The sequence below is a fragment of the Neofelis nebulosa genome, chromosome 18 (assembly GCF_028018385.1).
Source record: "Neofelis nebulosa isolate mNeoNeb1 chromosome 18, mNeoNeb1.pri, whole genome shotgun sequence".
In the NCBI taxonomy this organism is placed as follows: Eukaryota; Metazoa; Chordata; class Mammalia; order Carnivora; family Felidae; genus Neofelis; species Neofelis nebulosa.
This window is the reverse complement of record NC_080799.1, coordinates 29,699,428-29,708,372: the sequence shown is the minus strand read 5'-3', so window position 1 is coordinate 29,708,372 and position 8,945 is coordinate 29,699,428.

The window sequence follows — 8,945 nt, the reverse complement described above, 5'->3', positions numbered from 1 at the left end:
ACACAAATGCCTTCGTTGATTTTTCTGTGGCCTTGTGAATTAAACCTGGTTTTTGCTCTTCTTACTGATGCACTTCCTACTGTATGCAGGACATTTGCCTCTGACCTAAGACTGTCTCTTATTTAATATTTGAATTAGTACCACTTGCCAGAACTGCTTTCTGCCATTTAAAAAGTTATAAAATGGAGGACTTCAGCTATGGTAGTGTTAAATAAGCTATTGGGAATGACTCTGGGAATTCCACCACCACATTTTCCTCAGTATGTACTTTATTTATTTCAAGAAATATTTATGGAACGCATACAGTATACCAGGATGGAGCTAAATGACAGCATTGAGTAAGATTTGGTCTCTGCCCTCTAGGAACTCACAGGGCATATGAGAGAAAGTGAAGTAACTAGATAAGTGTAATATAATATTTGGCAGGGTAATGTGTTGGTATGTTAATTTGTGTTCATTGTACTTTTATGTTTCCCTTTTCCCGTTTCAAGCAGATTGCTAAGCATTGCATTTCCTAACCCTTGGGAGTATTTACAAGATCGAAAGAAGAATCTGCTTAAAGTCGATAGTTCTTCCTGTGTTTTGTAAAATGCCTGGATTCACTGAAGAGATGAAGGAGGAAGAGGAGATGGTGGGAGGGCACTGGAAGGCAAGGTCAGAGAAAGGACTCAACCCTAGAGTCTGGGAAGGTTGAAGGTTGGTGGGCCACTTGATTAGTTGGTGTGATGGTTAATTCTGTATGTCAGTTTGACTGGGCTAAGGGAGGCGCAGGCAGCTGGTAAAACATTACATCTGGGTGTGTCTGTGATGGTGTTCTGGGAAGAGATTAGCATTTTTTTAAAATTTTTATTTAAAAAAAAATTTTTTTTTAACATTTATTTATTTTTGAGACAGAGAGAGACAGAGCATGAACAGGGGAGGGGCAGAGAGAGAGGGAGACACAGAATCTGAAACAGGCTCCAGGCTCTAAGCTGTCAGCACAGAGCCCGACGCGGGGCTTGAACTCACGGACCGTGAGATCATGACCTGAGCCGAAGTCGGCCGCTTAACCGACTAAGCCACCCAGGCGCCCCGAGATTAGCATTTTAATTGGTAGACTGGGTAAGAAGGTCCCCCTCACCAGTGCAGATGGGCGTGATCTAATCCATGGAGGGCTTGAGTAGAACCAAAAGGTGGAGGAAGTGGAATTTGCTCACTGCTTGAGTTAAGACATTCATCTTCTCTTGTACTTGGACATCAGCACTTTTGGTTGTCAGGCCTTTAGGTTTGGACTGGTATTACACAAGGGTTCCTGGGGTTCCAGCTTGCAGATGGCAGATTTTGGGACTTCTTAGCCTCCAAAAACCTGAGCCAATCTCTTTACACACACACACACACACACACACACACACACACACACACACACGACACTATTGGTTCTGTTTTTCTGGAGAACCCTGACTAATACATTTGGTACTGCCACCTTGCTTAGAAGTGAGTACAATTCAGCTGGGATTCTGAACCCCAGGAATCGGGGTTTCCAGCCTTTGCAGAAATTTCTATGCCCCTCTCTGGGGCTGAATCAGAGAACTCAAGGGACTTATGTCTGCTTAGACCTAGGGTCAGCAAATTATGCCCTGCTGCCTGTTTGTGTAAATAAAATGATAATTGGAACACAGCCATGACCATTCATTTGTCCAGCCTATGACTGCTTTTGCAACACGATAGCAGAGCTGATTAGTTGTGACAGAGACTATATGAGCCTCAAAGTAAAAAATATTTACAGGGCAACTGAGTGGCTCAGTTGGTTGAGCATCTGACTCTTGGCTCAGGTCATGATCCCAGGGTTGTGGGATGGAAAACCTTGTATCAAGCTTTGCACTGAGCATGGAGCTTGCTTAAGATTCTCTCTCTCCCTCTGCCCCTCTACCCTGTGCTTGCATGCTCTCTCTTTCTCTCTAAAATATTAAAAAAAATTTTTACTATTGTTAAGGTCAGGCATAGGGTAGGGTAAAGATACGAGTCAGAAGCTAAAAAATTTTAGCAAAGGCTTTATTGGGAACTAAGGTCTCAGGCGAGGTTCCATGACTCAGGGAGAGAGAGAGTGAGAGGAGTCAGGGAAGTCGCCCCCGGGTGTGGTGGGGTAGGGTTTTTAAGCTGCAGCGGTTCCGGGTTTAGGTCCGGTGGGCCTTTTTCGCAACAGGTCGTGCTATCGCTCGGTGATTGGTTGACCTTCAATTCGTTCTGGCGCGCAGCTCGGGGCTTTCCGTTGGGTTGCGCTGGCAAGATGGCCGTCCCCTCCACTGTGGTTCCAGGGACATCCTAACAACTATCTAACCTTTCACAAATGTCTTTGCTGACCGGCTTGGACAATGTATATCTTAAGCAGTGATAGAAAAGGCCAAAACAACTATTTGAAGAGTTTGGGCTGATTAAGACCTCGGTATTTTCACATGACCTTCAGGGGTAGTGGGCTGCTGTGCTCAGGGAAGGTGTTCTGGAAATCACTGAGGTCTGCTTTCCCACTGGGCAGTAGGATGGGGACCCAGAGTTGGAGTTGATTTAAAGAAAATGAAGAAACGGAATAATCTTGTACACTGGCAGTGTGCATCTGCTTTATTGAAAATGACATGATTGTAAAATAACTATTTGGTGCATTTCACTACTCCTGGAAATTCCTTATATCACTGTCTTTCCCACCTCAGGCTGCAGCATTCCATCCTCATCACCCTCAGGGGAAGGCTGTAACAGCAGGAATGCACAGAGGAAGAAAAAAGACAATGCTCAGCTTTTGAGTTTCAAAACAGGCTTTTGAAACTCTTGGCACCTGATAATAATTTTGAAAGCCAAGGCTTTTGCTTTACGAGAGCCAGGTTTTTTATGGTTTCAGAAGCTTAAGTCGTGAACCGTTTGGGGTGTAAGGTTTATTCCATAATAAAAAAAATTGGAAAGGACAGATGAAGAGGCGGTTTTATCATTATAGGAGTGATAAAAATCTTCCCTGGAAGAGAGAAGAACAAGGAGAAACAAGAGAATTAGGTGCTGATAAGTATTGTAATAGTTATTTATTACTGCATAACAAATCACCCCAAAGCTCTGTGACTTAAAACAATAGCACTTATTTATTTTGCTCACTACTCTGCAATTTTGGCACGGTTTGACCTAGAAAGCTCCTAAACTGGAATGGCTTGGTGGGGTAGGGGTTGATGGTGATTAGGAAGGTCCATTTGCAAGATGGTTAATTCATATGGTTGGCAGGTTGGTGGTGGCTGTTGGTGGGGAACTCAGCTGGGGCAAGGCCAGGGACCTTAGTTCCTATACATGAGCCCCTCCATGGGATGCTTGGACTTTTTCATAGCATGGGTCTGAGCTCCAAGAGCAAGTGTCCCAAGAGACAAAGGTAGAAATGCATGGCATTTAAATGATCAAACCTAATCATATAATGTCTCTTCTATCTTACTCTGTTGTTAAGACAGTCATAAAGTTTGGCTCAGGTTCAAGGGCAAGGGACATATATCCCACTACTCAGTGGTGAAGTATAAAGGTTATACTGTAAGAAGAGATGTGGGATGAAAGACATAGTTGCCACCATCTTTGGGAAGGCCAGTCATTACAAGTATTTTTTAGAAGGACTTTTTCTCCTGCCTCCTCTCAAACTGAGTCTCAAGGGAGAAGGGGTTGAATAAATTCTAGGTAGGTTTAGGGGTCCAACAGTAGAGAGGGCCTGAGCTTCAGCTGTCAAATTTCCTAAGGAGCTCCTACCCAGCTTGGCTTGAAATGGCAGGTAAGAGGTGGCTAGGAGTGTTGTCTGACCAGACTGGTCAGGAGCAGGCTTACTGAGTCCTCAACCTCCCAACATCTCCCAGGGAGGAGAAAATGCATTCCTCTGTGCCCAAGGTCATCCAAGGTCAGCATGGTCGGGGCACCCAGTCTTGCAGTGACAATGAGGGGGAATGGCCATCACTGACTGGAGACCAGAAGGCATTAACAAGTCCCTGTCATGTCAATGAGAAATAGTGATTTGATTGAAGATAAGACAAAACATTTCTTGGTGGACACTAAAGGGGTAACCAAGGGCCAGATAGTTCTTCCACCAATGCCATGATGCTATGTCAGCCTCCCAAAAATTAGATGTAATTTGAAGGAGAAGGCAGAAAGGAATAGACCATGACATAACCAATGAAGCCTTGAATTTGCTAAGTCCTTCCTGACTTGTCCATGTTTATCCTCAATTGACCAGGATTAGGTTTACTGCAGCCAGATAGACTGGGGGCTCGGGAAAATCATAAAATGCAGTTATGAGGAAATAAGAAAGATTATATTTTTGCTTACCTGGGTTTGTGGCTTTTAAAAGTTATACTAGCTGCCAGGAGATATGCTTTGGCTACAAAAAGCACAGAGCCAAACATTTAGGAAGAGGGAACGTTGAGGCTTAGTGGTGACTGAGTTAGTAGGGGGTCCAGACAAATAATCTTTAGGAATACCCAACATTGTAAAGTGCCTGTATTCCCTGAATTTTTGTGGAACTGAGAGGGAGCCTGGGGACAGATACGGTTTTAATCCTTCTTCTTTTGAAACGCAAGACAGAGCTGCAAAATTGAGCAAAAAATGATGGACATTTTTGCATTGCTGTCCAATTTGGCCAAGGCTATATCATCTCCATAAGCAAATGAGTATTTGGCAACCCTCGGCAGGTTTTTCCTCGAGTCTCATTAGTTCCCCAAATGGAACAGCTGCTGCCCAAGCATTTTGCTCCACCAGCTCTGTGAGTGCTCCCTGCCTGCCCCACTTCCTCAGCTCTGAAGGAATTAATTTCATCTGTAGCAGAGCTCACAGGCACTACAGTGATTTCTGTTGGCGGCCAAGGGGCTCCAAACAGCCAAGCTAAACATAGTGGGGAGGTGAGCTCTGTTGTCTCAGCTGATGGCCAGCATGTCAAGACCCCATTAGTTACAAGCACCTTCCACAGTACTGGGCAGGATTGGGAGGAGGCTGGACCAAAGTCTCATCCTGAGGGTGGGAGAAGGTCTAAGGAGCGAGCATGAGGTAGTGCTGAGGGCCCCCTCTCCCTTATTTCTTGCCTTGAGGCCGACCTTGTACCATTTTCTGTTCACAGCTGTCCCAGCAAGGGCTTCTTTGCACGTGGGTGGCGGAATATTCTAATGGCAGTGCTTCTTAAACTTTAATGTGCATTTGTGTACCTGAGGATCTTGTTAAAAAGGCAAGGCCTGGGCTAGTCTTGGGTTTGGCCTGAAACTGCATTTTTTTTTGGGGGGGGATTACTATTATTTTATAAAACTGTGGTAAAATACATGTAACATAAAATTTGCCATTTGTAAAATACAGTTCATTGGCTCTAAGTACATTCACATTGTTGTGGAACTGTCGTCGCCAACCATCTCTAGAACTTTTTCGTTTTCCCAAGCTCTGTACCCATTAAATCACAACTCCTCATTGTGCCTTCCCCCCAGCCCCTGGTAACTACCATGCTACTTTCTGTCTCTATGAATCTGACCACTCTAGGTACCTCCTATAAGTGGAATCATACAGTACAGGCATACCTCATTTTATTGTACTTTATTGTGCTTTGCAGATATTGCATTTTTTTTTTTTTATTTATTTATTTATTTATTTATTTTTTAATATATGAAATTTACTGTCAAATTGGTTTCCATACAACACCCAGTGCTCATCCCAAAAGGTGCCCTCCTCAATACCCATCACCCACCCTGCCCTCCCTCCCACCCCCCATCAACCCTCAGTTTGTTCTCAGTTTTTAACAGTCTCTTATGCTTTGGCTCTCTCCCACTCTAACCTCTTTTTTTTTTTTTTTTCCCTTCCCCTCCCCCATGGGTTTCTGTTACGTTTCTCAGGATCCACATAAGAGTGAAACCATATGATATCTGTCTTTCTCTGTATGGCTTATTTCACTTAGCATCACACTCTCCAGTTCCATCCACGTTGCTACAAAAGGCCATATTTCATTTTTTCTCATTGCCACGTAGTATTCCATTGTGTATATAAACCACAATTTCTTTATCCATTCATCAGTTGATGGACATTTAGGCTCTTTCCATAATTTGGCGATTGTTGAGAGTGCTGCTATAAACATTGGGGTACAAGTGCCCCTATGCATCAGTACTCCTGTATCCCTTGGATAAATTCCTAGCAGTGCTATTGCTGGGTCATAGGGTAGGTCTATTTTTAATTTTCTGAGGAACCTCCACACTGCTTTCCAGAGCGGCTGCACCAATTTGCATTCCCACCAACAGTGCAAGAGGGTTCCCGTCTCTCCACATCCTCTCCAGCATCTATAGTCTCCTGATTTCTTCATTTTGGCCACTCTGACTGGCGTGAGGTGGTATCTGAGTGTGGTTTTGATTTGTATTTCCCTGATGAGGAGCGACGTTGAACATCTTTTCATGTGCCTGTTGGCCATCCGGATGTCTTCTTTAGAGAAGTGTCTATTCATGTTTTCTGCCCATTTCTTCACTGGGTTATTTGTTTTTCGGGTGTGGAGTTTGATGAGCTCTTTATAGATTTTGGATACTAGCCCTTTGTCCGATGTGTCATTTGCAAATATCTTTTCCCATTCCGTTGGTTGCCTTTTAGTTTTGTTGGTTGTTTCCTTTGCTGTGCAGAAGCTTTTTATCTTCATAAGGTCCCAGTAATTCACTTTTGCTTTTAATTCCCTTGCCTTTGGGGATGTGCCGAGTAAGAGATTGCTACGGCTGAGGTCAGAGAGGTCTTTTCCTGCTTTCTCCTCTAAGGTTTTGATGGTTTCCTGTCTCACATTCAGGTCCTTTATCCATTTTGAGTTTATTTTTGTGAATGGTGTGAGAAAGTGGTCTAGTTTCAACCTTCTGCATGTTGCTGTCCAGTTCTCCCAGCACCATTTGTTAAAGAGACTGTCTTTTTTCCATTGGATGTTCTTTCCTGCTTTGTCAAAAATGAGTTGGCCATACGTTTGTGGGTCTAGTTCTGGGGTTTCTATTCGATTCCATTGGTCTATGTGTCTGTTTTTATGCCAATACCATGCTGTCTTGATGATGACAGCTTTGTAGTAGAGTCTAAAGTCTGGGATTGTGATGCCTCCTGCTTTGGTCTTCTTCTTCAAAATTACTTTGGCTATTCGGGGCCTTTTGTGGTTCCATATGAATTTTAGGATTGCTTGTTCTAGTTTCGAGAAGAATGCTGGTGCAATTTTGATTGGGATTGCATTGAATGTGTAGATAGCTTTGGGTAGTATTGACATTTTCACAATATTTATTCTTCCAATCCATGAGCAGGGAATGTCTTTCCATTTCTTTATATCTTCTTCAATTACCTGCATAAGCTTTCTATAGTTTTCAGCATACAGATCTTTTACATCTTTGGTTAGATTTATTCCTAGGTATTTTATGCTTCTTGGTGCAATTGTGAATGGGATCAGTTTCTTTATTTGTCTTTCTGTTGCTTCATTGTTAGTGTATAAGAATGCAACTGATTTCTGTACATTGATTTTGTATCCTGCAACTTTGCTGAATTCATGTATCAGTTCTAGCAGACTTTTGGTGGAGTCTATCGGATTTTCCATGTATAATATCATGTCATCTGCAAAAAGCGAAAGCTTGACTTCATCTTTGCCAATTTGGATGCCTTTGATTTCCTTTTGTTGTCTGATTGCTGATGCTAGAACTTCCAGCACTATATTAAACAGCAGCGGTGAGAGTGGGCATCCCTGTCGTGTTCCTGATCTCAGGGAAAAAGCTCTCAGTTTTTCCCCATTGAGGATGATGTTAGCTGTGGGCTTTTCATAAATGGCTTTTATGATCTTTAAGTATGTTCCTTCTATCCCGACTTTCTCAAGGGTTTTTATTAAGAAAGGGTGCTGGATTTTGTCAAAGGCCTTTTCTGCATCGATTGACAGGATCATATGGTTCTTCTCTTTTTTTTTGTTAATGTGATGTATCACGTTGATCGATTTGCGAATGTTGAACCAGCCCTGCATCCCAGGAATGAATCCCACTTGATCATGGTGAATAATTCTTTTTATATGCTGTTGAATTCGATTTGCTAGTATCTTATTGAGAATTTTTGCATCCATATTCATCAGGGATATTGGCCTGTAGTTCTCTTTTTTTACTGGGTCTCTGTCTGGTTTAGGAATCAAAGTAATACTGGCTTCATAGAATGAGTCTGGAAGTTTTCCTTCCCTTTCTATTTCTTGGAATAGCTTGAGAAGGATAGGTATGATCTCTGCTTTAAACGTCTGGTAGAACTCCCCTGGGAAGCCATCTGGTCCTGGACTCTTATTTGTTGGGAGATTTTTGATAACCGATTCAATTTCTTCGCTGGTTATGGGTCTGTTCAAGCTTTCTATTTCCTCCTGATTGAGTTTTGGAAGAGTGTGGGTGTTTAGGAATTTGTCCATTTCTTCCAGGTTGTCCAATTTGTTGGCATATAATTTTTCATAGTATTCCCTGATAATTGTTTGTATCTCTGAGGGATTGGTTGTAATAATTCCATTTTCATTCATGATTTTATCTATTTGGGTCATCTCCCTTTTCTTTTTGAGAAGCCTGGCTAGAGGTTTGTCAATTTTGTTTATTTTTTCAAAAAACCAACTCTTGGTTTCGTTGATCTGCTCTACAGTTTTTTTAGATTCTATATTGTTTATTTCTGCTCTGATCTTTATGATTTCTCTTCTTCTGCTGGGTTTAGGCTGCCTTTGCTGTTCTCCTTCTATTTCCTTTAGGTGTGCTGTTAGATTTTGTATTTGGGATTTTTCTTGTTTCTTGAGATAGGCCTGGATTGCAATGTATTTCCCTCTCAGGACTGCCTTCGCTGCGTCCCAAAGCGTTTGGATTGTTGTATTTTCATTTTCGTTTGTTTCCATATATTTTTTAATTTCTTCTCTAATTGCCTGGTTGACCCACTCATTCGTTAGTAGGGTGTTCTTTAACCTCCATGCTTTTGGAGGTTTT